The sequence below is a fragment of the Vanacampus margaritifer genome, chromosome 19 (genome assembly GCF_051991255.1).
Source record: "Vanacampus margaritifer isolate UIUO_Vmar chromosome 19, RoL_Vmar_1.0, whole genome shotgun sequence".
Taxonomy (NCBI): domain Eukaryota; kingdom Metazoa; phylum Chordata; class Actinopteri; order Syngnathiformes; family Syngnathidae; genus Vanacampus; species Vanacampus margaritifer.
Window position 1 is genome coordinate 10249915 of NC_135450.1, and position 14038 is coordinate 10263952.

The 14038-nt window shown below is 40.3% G+C and overlaps 1 protein-coding gene across 3 annotated transcripts in view; it reads right to left on the reverse strand.

The window, feature by feature from the left end:
- Positions 1-13633, reverse strand: part of plcb4b (phospholipase C, beta 4b) — a 49876-nt gene extending 36243 nt beyond the window's left edge. For 2 of the 3 annotated variants that reach the window (XM_077551838.1, XM_077551835.1), the window contains exons 1-2: positions 13535-13633; positions 10900-10949 (exon numbers count right to left, since the gene is read on the reverse strand). The gene's annotated coding sequence lies outside the window, so the exon portion shown is untranslated. Of the gene's footprint in view, positions 1-3507; positions 3551-10899; positions 10950-13534 lie in introns of all 3 variants that reach the window. The other variant, XM_077551836.1, reaches the window with a different exon arrangement.
- Positions 13634-14038: the final 405 nt, after the last annotated feature.

The window sequence follows — 14038 nt, forward strand, 5'->3', positions numbered from 1 at the left end:
TTCTTCGCCAATGACTTGACAGCTCACATATGATAAAGTGAAAGTGAAACTTTGACACAAAGCCCAAAGCTCCATTATGTCAAATGCAAAAGGTAAGCAGAGCTGCAGTTTTAGCACAGTTTAGCGTTAGCTAACAGGTCTAATCCAGCAGTATTATCTTTTGATAAAAATGTTAAAAATAATCTTTGATTAATAAATTGGCATCCAACATTACACATTAGCCAGCAGCGTCTTAATTTAAGGTAAGTAGAGCTGCAGTTTTAGCACAGTTTAGCGTTAGCTAACAGGTCTAATCCACCAGTATTAGCTTCTGATAAAAATGTTAAAAATAATCTTTGATTAATAAATTGGCATCCAACATTACACATTAGCCAGCAGCGTCTTAATTTAAGGTAAGTAGAGCTGCAGTTTTAGCACAGTTTAGCGTTAGCTAACAGGTCTAATCCACCAGTATTAGCTTCTGATAAAAAAATTAAAATCATCATTGATCAAATTGGCACCCCATTGTTACACAGAAATTAAATTGGCCAACGGCGTCTTAATTTAAGGTAAGCAGAGCTGCATTCAGTTTTCTAGGGTTCACATATTAGCAGTGGATAAATGGTGGATGTTTGTGTTTATTTTCCTACGATGAGATCATGTGCCCAAAAAAAAAGAATTTTTTTTCAATGTTTCAGGGGATCACTTCTCAAAATACAGCAAACATCAAAAATTACAATACACTTTACCCACCCTCTTTATTATCAAGCTAAAATGACCGTGTTTTAGGGGGTTTTGGCCCTGTCTCATGCAAGTGAGTCCAGCTTTCGTTGCCATGACGACCAGGGCTTAAGCCATGACTACGACAGCTTTACCTGCAAGAGCAGAGCGCAGACTACACACTACACTGCCTTGTTTACATTTAACGTTAATGCCATTAGCCCAACATGGCCGTCACATCCCACAATGCAACGTGATTGGTTACTGTATGCTATATCTATGCAAGACACCTAGAAATGAACAATGTATCCCACCTGGCCAAGCTTCTGTCGTATCTGAAACGTCACCCAATGATGCAACTGCTAACGACAACATGAGAATCAAAACATGCCGAACCTAGCAAGGGGAAAGCAGTTCTAAACAGATACTTGAGAGTTGAAGACAGCAAAGGGAATGACAGAAGGGGGGCGGGAAAGATGAGCAAGACAAAAATAAGGGATTTCTCCCATTGCCCAAATAAGTATGCATTAATAGAGAATGCGCGCCGCGCACCCCTGGTGAGCTACTGGTGAGGCAGCCAGGAGCTGAGGAGCCGTGGAAAATAGAACATGTCCTTATAGAGAGGATTTGGAGGAGGAGCAGCTCCGAGGTCCGGGGGTTACATGCTTGCCCAGAATGCGAGCTTAGTTTCAAGTTAACTGGACTCAACCGACTGCGAGAAGTCCCGAGGTCGACTGGAAGGACTCGGCCCGACTGTCGCTGCGACTGGGCTGCACCTTGAGAGTGGACGATCGTTCTGGCAGTTCAATCTCAAAGGACGTCACTTGGGGGATTGGACAGTTGCGTGACCCGGGGACTGAGTGTCCCATTGGAGCAAGTAGATGATAGTCTCGTCGGGACCAAAAGGATGTGGGAAACAAATACAAGGCCCAACAGCTTGGGCGCACCTCCATATTTATTAACTCTTATTTCCCAGTCTCCGTTCCTCTTATGCCTTGTCAAGACCTCTACAGACAAGACCTGATTAAGGTTCATGCATTATCAAACCATCCATTTTCTCTCGTACCCTGAACTGGGTGCCAGCCAATCACATGCCAACTCCTGCATTAGTGTGACAAGGTTCACACAGTCTTTTTTAGAAGTGATGCTGTTCAAGGTTCTTTGCGTCAAAACATTCCAAAGGTTGTGTTCACACCGCAGATTAAAAGGTGCAACGATTGATCAATTCATCGATAATTAAATTAATTCGTAATTCTTTTTGATAAGCGATTAATCATTTAGAGACCTACAGTTGTCCAAATCCTCATGATTTCAGCCTCTTGACAGTAAATGATAGATAGATAGATAGATTTAAAAAAAAAAAAAAACTGCTGATGTTTGATTAACACTCGCTTGCAAATCAAAACAGCAGCAATGAAAACATGACTCCTTGGCAGAGGTACCTACACAGAGCGTAAATTGAATTGCTCCTCCCCCCACTCCCTCCTCGAGGGATATAAATAAAGGAGGCCCTTGAGCAAGAAAGCAAACTTATATCACGTAAATCCTCTCTTATAACAAGTGCTTCCCAGGCAGACATCGAAAGGAGCAGAAGCAAGAAAACCTGCCTGACAAACAAGCGCTCCACAGATGTTGCTCATCTCTGACACAACTGGTCGCCATAGTAACCCGGCGGGCCGGTCACGGCCTTCGCTTGCGACGTCATGCAGATGCACACAAACTCTCCACTCGATAACAAGTACACAGACAAACATTCCAGCTTGTGATGTAGACCCCAGTGTGCGTTTTATACTGACGGGGGCGTGCGGGGGTGGGGTGGGGTGGGGGGGAAACACAAGGCCACCCGGCCTGAACGCTCCCTTGAGCCTTGACACAAATTGCTTGACCCATCATTAGACACACACTTAGTTATGTTACCATCTCCACCCGTGCAGTACACACTCCTCTTGTTTGTGCTGCTAAGTGAAAGGAGACTATTTGAATGATTGCCAGTATGATGCCCATTACTTTTTGTAAATGGTTTCATTGCTGTATTTTATTTACTATTGAAGGGAGTGAAAGGAAAATTAAATGGTTTGATATGTCCTCATGTAACCTCTTATATAAGGATATGTTGTTGTCCTGAACTGTTGTACGAGTCCAGGTGCCCAACAATCTGGGAATAAAGGGCGGAATCAACCTGGGAACTCTTCCTTGTTTATACTATAGTCCTCCCTGCTTCGGAAACATGTTTTCGAGGGTGCCCGGTTTCTCACGCTCACAACTTTTTGTTAACGAATAAAAGACGGAGCGGCACACGGTGTGGGTAGAGTCAGCTGTGGGATACGTACGATCGCCCAGCCGTTTTGCAGCTCGTTCTACCCGTACCGTCAGCGCTGCGGTCTAGTGTCAAGGCAAGCGCTGATGATGATCATATTATGCTGCTTAGCGTTGAAGTGTGTTGATTGCTGTTTGCGGGGAATAAAGGGCACATTTGTTCTAGCACAGTATATCAGTCTCTGTGTATTCGTTGTTGCCGCCGATCACTCACGATCCCGCATAAAAATATAAAAGTGAAGTAGTGTTTTCCACAAAACAGGGAGGAAGGCCTACTCGTGATGTGTACCACATATTTACTGCAATGCTAATTTGCCCTTTAAAGACATCTCCTGTCTCCACAAAAAAAAATTAAAAATACAATAACCGACACATTCATATTTTTATATTTCAAATGGTGTTTTATATAAATGTAATATTAACGCTTTAAAGAATAAATCACTCGCAAAATCATTTACTTGTCATTAACAGTGACATTTTTCTTCTACTTACTGAGCGGGGCAGCAAAATGAGGGGAGGACAGCACTAGGCCACTCTGAAAGCAGATAAAACGACAACAAAAAAAAAGGGGTCATGGAGACAGCGAGAAGAAAATTAAATCTGACCTTATTATTCAGTCTCATGGTGTACACTTACAGTAATATTGCGGGTGCCTAGAGGGTGTTTCATGGGCACGCACACACAAGACACACACTGAGGTACAATAGTGATTACTGTCTACAAATAAAACAATTTTTTGTGACATTACAAAATAAGAGCTAATTACTGTATATATACATTTAATGAAGAAGACATCTTCGATAGCCATTCTGAAGCAGAGATAAAGAGCTAAATAATTCCACAGCTTTTCCCAAGCGGGACAGGAAGTGCTTGTGGTCGTGCGGTTGCTTGGTACAAAGATAAACGGATAAGAACAGGCAGCGCAGGGCACATTACCAGAAGTAAAAGACGTGTTCCGTTCCGGGACTATTCCCGGTTATTTACGGAATGTCCTGTCTTTCCCACGTCTCAACAGTCCAGTAATATCCAGGAGGTTGTATGATTTATTTATTTTTTTTTACTAAAAACACATTACAAACATTTTTATTTATTTTTTGTAAGACACTGGAACTAATTAATGGCCTTTCCATTCATTTAAATGGGGAACAATAACTTTTGCCACATTGTTTTGATTTAGAAGAGCCGCCATGAAACAAATTAAACTCAGTTATCAGTAAATAAATAAATAAAGTAGGGATCGACCAATTATCATCCAGATGATATTTTCTTTAATATTGCGATTATGATCTAATAGGCGACTATTTTTTTTCAAGGTCCTCATCCCATGTATTTTTTTTTTTAACATACACAAGCAATAAATGAATCTGTCTGACAAAAAAAAACAATATCAGCTTTATTATACATCAATGTGTTAGTCTTATACTCTAGCTTAGACTAAACCAAAATTCTCGGTTGCTACGGCAATGACCATCAAATGTTCTACACACCGAGTGTCAATCCCGTCGAGAGCTCTCCAGCGAGATCGCACAGATCCATACTGCGCGAGGACGTACTGTACTGTATAAGTTGGCTTTATTTGGAGAGGACGCCACATGTGCAATTATCATTACGGCAGCGGCCTACGTGAGGATTTAAGAGGTGTAAACAGAGGCAGAGCCGGCAGCGTCACTTAACCAATGACAATGACGCAAGAGATTAAAACAACACACGCACTCGCTTGCGTTCAGGCGCGCACACACACACCATGTCCCGCAGGTATCATGAGATGGGAAACGGCGAGGGAAGTGACATTCTCTCCATGTTACCCGAAATAGTCACACACGCTAATTTTGATGCTTGTATGCAATCAAATAACAACATAAAGCACAGACAGACCTCCACCAAGGCAGATTTTTTTTTTTAAAAATCTGAAAATTTCTGATGTTCAATCAATACAGCTTCCCCAGCTCAAGTTTGCCAACGTATTAAACCTGAAATCCGCGCAAAGTGGCTGCTTTGCGCCAAAATGACCAACTTCCTGTTATAATTTAGTCATGGGTTCGTGAGACTTTTTCGTGTATCCCGTCCATGTCCTGTGGGCTCTGGAGTAATTTTCAAAAAGATCTATGAATTTCTGGCCCATGAATAGTGAACACAACAATTCCAGTTATTTTTTAGCAAATTAGTTTTCGCAATCGTGCCTCTGCTAACAAACAAACCAGCCAACGGAAATCGTGGTTTCACATTTATCCTTCGGGAAGACGTTTTTACAAGCGACATCAGAGGTTGAAAACCACACTCGGTGGTCTGAATCCAAAACATCTCGGCTATAGTCGGTTAAGTTTGAAAATGTAAGAAGCCAGGACCTGGCCCTGGTTTTTGCTAGACTCTCGGCTGACCCGAACACCTCGCGGGGGTATTTCTGGCCATCTTCCTGTTTTATATGGCTCCTCCGGGACGTAAAACAACGCCTGCACTCTCAAGAGCAAACCTTCAGGGTTTTGCCACGCAGATGAATCCCCACTGGGCTGGTGGGAGGCTTTTTGCCGGATTAGAAAGAGCAACTTTAATGCTTCGGAACGGAGGGGACAGTTTATTCTGGTGGTAATAAATCAATTAAACAGAAGAGCACTCTGACCTCTTGAAAGGCAAATGATACACTTTCTGCTGGATAGGTTTAATGGGCAAAAGCTCTTTGTGGTCCAAATAAGACCATTTTCCACTGAGCCCAGTTAGATTTACAATATTCTGTGGTTTGAGTCAAAACTGTCGCCGTCGTAAAACCTTATTTAACCGTACAGGCAACCGTTTTAGTAACATTTCAACATTCTTAACTGTCAAGTAAGGGTAAACAGAGGTAAACCAGTCTAATAAGAATATGTCAACAACAATAAAATACTCTTTAAACACTCTCCTCCCTTTAAAACGTTTAAGACAGCTAGCTAGACTGCTAGCTCAAGCAGTAACAAGTCTACGACTCTAAATGCTCGACAAAATCCAAATCAAGTCAACAACAGACAGGAAGTAGAAACTTATTCAAATAGAAGCTAAACACAATGAAAAATAAGAAATAAAAAAATGTAAACAACAATAAAATGCTCTTAAAAACGATCAAGACAGCTAGCTAGACGGCTAGCTCAAGAAGTAACAAGTCTTCAGCTCCAAATGCTCGCCAAAATCCAAATCAAGTCAAGCCCTTTGTCCCAACAAGAACAGGAACAACAAACAGGAAGTAAAAACTTATTACAATAGAAGCTAAACACACTAAAACAGTCGCTCATAACGGACAAATATACTTTTAGATTAGATCTTTAGCGGTATCTTCCTAGTGGAAGTTTTAGTAACATTTCAACGTTCCTGTCAAAGGTAAACAAAGGTAAACTAATCTAAAAAGAAAATGCAAACAACAATAAAATACTCTTTGAACACTCTCCTCACTTTAAAAACGATCAAGACAGCTAGCTAGACTGCTAGCTCAAGAAGTAACAAGTCTACGACTCTAAATGCTCGACAAAATCCAAATCAAGTCAAGCACTTTGTTCCAACAAGAATGGAACAACAAACAGGAAGTAGAAACTTATTCAAATAGAAACTAAACACAATGAAGCAGTTCCTCATTTCAACATTCCTGTCAAGCAAGGGTAAACAAAGGAAAAAACGTCTAATAAGGAAACAAACAATAAAATGCTCTTAAAACACTCTACTCACTTTAAAACGATCAAGACAGATAAGCTAGACGGCTAGCACAAGAAGTAACAAGTCTTCACTCAAAATGCTCGAGAAAATCCAAGTCAAATCAAGCCATTTGTTCCCAACAAGAATTGGAACAACAGACAGGAAGTAGAAACTTAACAAAATCAAAACACAATGAAACTGTGTTAGTACGCTACCTTTTAGCGGTAATTAGTTCCTAGTGGAAGTTGTCGGTCATTTCACAATGAGTGCCACGACAACCCAGAACCTCAGTGCTTAATTCAGATTCGTTTTGATGTCTATTTATCTAGTTCGGTTCTAGGCAAGCCCAAGAAGAATCAGATGAACCTTCAGTCCACCAATGGAACGAATGGAAAATTATACCCGACATACACTTATAAAGCTGTCAGGAGCCAAAGTTTCAATTCCAAGATTGGAATCGGAAGGAGAGTTTTCTGTTCTAGCACTTAGTGAGTCAGCAAGAGAACAGAAAACGCCATCACTTCCTGCACCTTGAAAAGAATGACGGGAGTTTAAGTATAAAATCAAGTCTGCGTCGCACTGAACACGTTCTTACTCATTCGCTAAAATGCTGCATAATTAGTGATTTAAGCGGGTATGTGGGCCACATCCTACTAATGGCCGGATGGATGAGTCAGTGATGAATAGAAATGTGTTAAAATGGCCTCCAAATTTGAGAGATTCTAAAACACTGACGGAAAAATCAAAAAACATAAATGTTATAATGTTGGTTATAAATTGCCCGTATGGTTAAAAAAAAAAAAATGAACGTGACGGTTCGGTCCCCATTTCTATTATTTCCGATGGGAATTTTTGTTCAAATCCAAACAAATGGTAGTCCTGGAACAGATGGCGTTCCGTTGTACATGTTGTTAAATAAACACTGGTTACTCCATCTTTACTTTCATTGTTGTAAAAAAAATGTGGTCGATTTTATTTCTTCAGTTCTTTTTATATAAAAGAACAATGTTTTTTGAAAGAAGGATTCACCAAACTGCAGGCGCTGTGCGATGATGCGCTTTTGATTGCGAGCACTTTCCCAAATGTTCACGGTTTGTTATGACAGCCTCCTAATAATGGATTTATACGCCGGGGCCAGATGTTTGTTTAAATGACAGCGACGAAAAGTGGCCGCTGACGAATATCTGGCGCTGGCTTCGGAAATCCATTGCCCTCGTTTATAATCCTCAAATGCGGTCCTCGGGTTTTTGTTTTACGAGCAATAAAGTTCAAAGGACGGGCGTTGGAAATGTAGGCCATAAATTAGGCTCAATTCTTTGCGCTGGCAAAGAAGCAAGGCCAGCGGCTTTGGATGATACAAGTTAATAGGCACGAACGCACCATGCTCTACATATCGGTGGCGAAATGTTACATAATTACTCCGACTTATTATGTTGCAACGTTGGCTCCCAGCGCACGCATAGCGGGGCGGTGGAAAGATGAGGGAGCAACATTCCTGCCGCTTGTCAAGTCATCTGCGAGTCATGTGTCCGAGCGGTTGACTTTCAGGGCAACGGATTCTGCTCAATTTGACGCTCAAACGGAATTCGTGTGAGCTGTGAAGCAACTCGGCAACAATAACAGATGCGTAATCATGAACAATTCAATTCAGTAAGTTTGTCAAGGCAAAACGAATAGCAAGCCTTTGTCTTTTGCCTTGGCCAAAATTTGCATATGAAAATGTTGTCATAAAATTCATGTACATAAAATGTATTTCCAGTGTTCACTGGGAAATGTAAACAGTAAAAAAAATATAAATTCCTAGGCTCGGTAATAAAAATAATATGCACATATTTAAACGTACATTTCCATTGCAAAAATGTCTCAAAAAAATATTTAAAAGATAAATAAAATAATTAAGTGAAAATATCATACATTCAACTTATTTTTATATACAATATGACTGATTTTTTTTTTTTCTTAAAAATGTTATTTTGGAGGATTTTAGGCTTTTTAGTTACTATACTGAACAATATGAAAATATTTTAAAATGTAGATAAAATTTTATATGGGGGAAATCCTACATTCCATCTTATACACATGATCTTATTCTTAATAATCTCACCAAAATGAATATTTAAAATTTTGTGATGCAGTAAAAAACAAAAAACATATCATATTTTGACCTTACTTTCAATGTATATTTTAAATATTTAAAAATCTATTTTAAATATCACAAAAAAAACATCTTTTTTTTTTTTTTTTTTTACTTATGTCACTAAAACTAATATTGTTGTCTTTTTTGCATTTTATATTTGAGGGTTTTTGTGTATATTCTGAACATTTGAAAATTTCTCCCAAAAAAATCCTACATTTGGACACTAAATTTTTAAAATAGGTTTTAAATATTCTATTTCAATAACTTCCTAATAATAATTCAGCACACTTGGTATTTTTTATTTTTTTGCTGACTGCTATTGGCGAGCCTTTATCGGGCCAGCTGTGTGTAATAATAGCAATCCAGCAGAGGACGGGCCGCCGCCGAGTATTCCGGCGTTCTGGAGCGAAGGTCGGCAGTTTAATTGGAAGAGCAAATTTCGTTCACGTGTATCCCCACCGTGGATGGGAGCCATGGGGGGAAGACGGCGTGCGTTCATGGGTGTGTGTGCATACATTGAACAGAACGATAACAGTTAAGGCTTCATAAAGTAGCTTTCAAGGGATTTTGGAGACAAAAAAAAGTCCCTGTTTGGTTAGCATTTTGGTTATACGGTTCACATTTGGTACAGAAAGGGGGGAAAAATGTAAAGTTGATTTACCCTAAAACATAATCAATTTTAAATCCTGCTAACTTCAGTCATTATGATGTCATAATTTCAATTGTTCTTTCTTAACGTCAGATACGGCGAAGAAGAAGAGGCACAAAAACACCTGAACGCTAATCAGCCCCCGCCGGCCACCGGACCTCGTGCTACGCATGATGACATCATTAATACATGTTACATAATACGCAGAGAAGCTCGTATGGAGAGCAATCATTTCCCTGCCTCATTACGCCGTCTATCTGGGGAGCCTCACAGCAACAGCGGCAGCAGCCTGTTTCGTTGGCCGTGACTCATGTTGTCACAGTGCGGCACATGCACGCCACGCCTTGCTTTTAGAGCAAATTTCCCCGCCATGCTCCGCCCACACACGGAATTACGGAAACGCACAAGTCTGTGTAGTACACAGGTGGTTCATATTTGGTCAAAATCAGACAATATCTCATGGGGGAATTAGGTGTTAAAGGAGTTGGGTAAAATGAGACTAAAATGGTAGCTTCAAAACAAAATGGCAGACTTTCTGTGGCTTTTCGGGCATGGCTTAATAAGACTTTTTATATGACAAAAGCATCTGCAAGTCTGTGAGGTTTTTTTTTTTTAATACAATGATATCTTGAGATGCAAATTGAATTTGTTCCATGACCATACTTGCAACTCGAGACGATTATATCTCAAATCATCTTTGCCAACCGAAATTAATTTAAACTGTTCCAGTATTCCCCATCCTTGTTTCTGCCTCGTCCATCTGGGGGCAAATACAGTATTTGACAAACTGATATATTGTTCATTGAGACACATCAACTCCTCTCAGCTCATCGGTACGGCAATAATATCAGTTGTTCTTTGCAGAAGATAAAGAATACATGACTGTGAGTACTGTAATGACTCTCTACAAGCGTAGCTGGGGAAAAAACATGCGATTTGGGTGTTGAATATTGCGATATCAATATTATTGCGATATTTAAGATGTGCCTGATAAAATGACATTTTTATTGTCTAATGAAAGAAAGACATGTTTTTAAGCAGCAAATTTAATTTTATAGGCTACTTTGTGTTCGTAATGCCCCGAGATAGATAGATAGATTTCCTCAATGCACATTTAAGGTTGAATCTTGGTTGGTCAAAGTCAAGTCTGATTGGTTAATTTATTGCATTTAGCTAGCAGACTTCAAGGCTAATCTATGCATTTTAAATACACAAAATGAATATAGCATTTTAATTGCAAGTCTGTGTTTGCAAGTCAAAGCAAACAAAATCGGCCGAACGTTGGCTTGTGTCTCGAAAAACTCGCAAGTCGAGTCCACTCGTGTCACAAGGTATGGGAAACGCCCCCAAAATTGTGACTTATTTGGCCCAAGAATAACAATGGCGAAGTAGTTTCAAGAAGAAGAAAAATCACCAGTCATAAAAAGAAAAAAAAACAACTCACCAATTCTGCATCAATTATGTTCAGCGGGAAACGCTCATGTCTTGGCCAGCCTGCAGAGACAAAAAAGGACATACGGTAAGAAGTGGAGAGAATTTCATCAATCACGCCGCCGGGAATTATTTGGCTGCTTTACAGTCGGAAGCTCGCCGGGGAGGCCGCCGCTTCCCTCCCGCCTGGGAAAACATCGCACAAATCACGCCGTCTACCCGTGAAGTCACACAGCAGTCTTACCAGAGCGGATCGGCAACAATGAAACCTTGACACGGATGCGGACGTGTAGAGAAAGTATGGAAATGGAGCCCGCTCACGTAAAGGACAAATAACAGACACACAAAACAGAGAGGGAAAAGGAATCCCCTCTAATAGACGACGTGCACCAATTTGCCACCAATATTGATCGTCTACGTGAAAGAATGAACACCACACCTCACATGACTGAAATGAAAAAAACAATTCCATCATGTGTCGCAATATGGCGTCTTGCTTCAGCAGTTGAGCTACATCACAAATGACTGACGTCATTACAGCACTGACGACAGAGCAGATGTGGCATCTGTAAAGCTGAAGTTCCTCCCACGCATTAAAAAAAAAATTAAAATCATTCCAATAAATGTAGTCAGCCTAAAACGCGATCTAAATGTGACAATTGATATCATGGCAGACGTGGCGAGAAGTTGATTCGACATTAAAAAATTAATTAAATAAAAAAACATTTTGCAAAAAGCTACACGTGGAGTCGGAGCTGTTTATAGAGCAAATAAAGCCAGCGGCTTGCCTGCGAGTTATTACACAGAACAAATAAGGAGCACTTAATCTGCTGGGTGCATGTGATCAAACAATTGTCACACTGAGCAACAGACATGTTGCTGCTGATGTTTGCTAATGCTAATTTGCTGCAATACAGCAGGCAGGAAAAACTATTTATGAGCAGTCAAACTTGGACTTAACGCTATACAATGATGCACGTATTGTTGACGTTAGGTTGATTATATTACAACTTTAATCTAAAAGAATGAAAAAAGTTTAGCAACATCATTTTTTATCACATTAACATGTCTTTATTCTCGCAATATTTTGTTTTTCTTGTCAAATAGTGACTTTTTCCAGATAATTAAATTAAGACTGTGTTGACGTAAAATAACAACTTAATGCTTGATTTAATTTAATGTTTTATGACAACATTACCGTAAAAATTACAGCTTCATCAAGTGAATTTTTTTCTCTCCTAATATTACAAATTAACAGTCGTAACATTATGATTTCATTCTTGTAATATTACAATTATATTTCCTGACAATGTTTTGACTTTCTTTTCATAATATTTTAATGTTTGTCCTAACAAGTTTATTCTCACAAAGTACTTTTTTTTTCTGGGAATATTCCGCGTTCCATCCCCAAAAACTTTATTCTTGAATTTTTTTTTTTATATAATTTTTTTCCACCAGGGATATAATGATTTTTTTTAAGATATTATATTATTTTATTTTTTTGGCAACATTACGACTTACATTCATTCTCATAATAGAAAAAAAAATGCTAGCGAAAGTATGACTTCTTTATTGTCCTAATATTAGTATTTTCTTTTCTTTAGTATTTTATTTTATTTACTTTATTCTCATATGATTTTAGTTGGTTAGACTTCAGTAATGTTTTGTGCTGAATCTTAAACTATTTGCCCCCATTCTTGTGTTTTAACTTACTTTAAAATCAAGTACCAGCCTAGCTACTATAAACCTAAACTAGAGAATCAGCCACTGCTGAACGGTGCGCATCAGGGGGGGATTTAGAAGTGGGTCTACTCAATACTGACTGAAAAAGAAGTGGGTATACCCGCATATACCCTGGACTACACCACTGCACCCCCATCCCCCAAAAACTATATTCTTTTACCATCACAATTTCATTCTGCTAATATTGCACCCTTACTTTTTTCATATCTTACTTTATGTACCAGGAAACCAGTTTGCAAGCCTTCAAACAAGAAACAAAAAATATGCTTAACATTCCGTATTTCTCTTATTGCCTCCATGATGCTGGAGGAGAGACCTTGAGCAATGACACCTTGCATGCAGCACTATTATTTGGGACACAAACACACAAACACAGCACCTCCAGTAAACAACCTGCTAGAAACATACACACTCCAGTAGCCTTTGCACGGCGGGCACTGGCTTTGTCATTGCCCGGCTGCAGTCCGCCTCTGTCCCGCTACACAGCTAGCTGTGCCTTCCCCCACCCACCACCACCACCACCACCCTTCTACCCACCCCCCGTGGAAACATCAATACTCTCATCTCTTTTACATATCAAGCTCACCGCGCGCACACACATGAGAAGACATTTGTCACGTTTTTACCTGCTAACGTTACAAAGCTCATGGCACGCTAGCGAGTTAGCCACGAGCTAACAACTGTCTCCAGCTGTGCGTGTAATAAATGTGACGCGAGCTATCCTAATGGGAGTTTTTTTTATTCTTAAAAACGAAAAAAAGAAAGAACATTTGGTTGCAAACAATCGTAAAAGGGGCGTTTTAAAGCAGCACGAGTGTAGCTAGCTTCTTACGATATTTGCTGTTTTAAAAAAAAATACACATATTTTTTTTTAATCCGCGAGGAAGAGGAAGGATGCTGAGTACCGAGAGGAGTCCAGCAAGCAGTCCGGTGCGGCTCGTTCCCTCCCCGGCTGCCTCCTCTTGGTCTCCCCGCTCGTGCTGGTTGGTGCTGGTCCCGGTGCTCGTGGAGACTGAGCGGCGGCCGTCCGACCAACAAGCTGCTCTTCCTTTTGTTATGTTAGTGTGCGCGCGTGTGAGAGAGACACCGAGGGAAAGAGAGAGGGGGGGAGAGAGAGTGAATGAGTGCGCGGAGAGTGAGTCATCCAGCCCAGGCACATCCAGCTCCTCCCTGCCTGTCTAACAGCTGACTAGTGGAGCCGCCGTGTCTTGATGAGGGGCAAACCCCCCCCCCCCCCCCCCCCCACACACACACACACACACACACCTTCACCACCTCCACCCACAGTAGGCTGCACATGTCAACAAAGGAATAACCAATTAAGTAACGATATGCATGGTAGAAAATGGTGGCGCACTGCTCAGTTAAGTTTGCAAAAATAGCTCCAACAAATGGGATTTAGTAGAAAA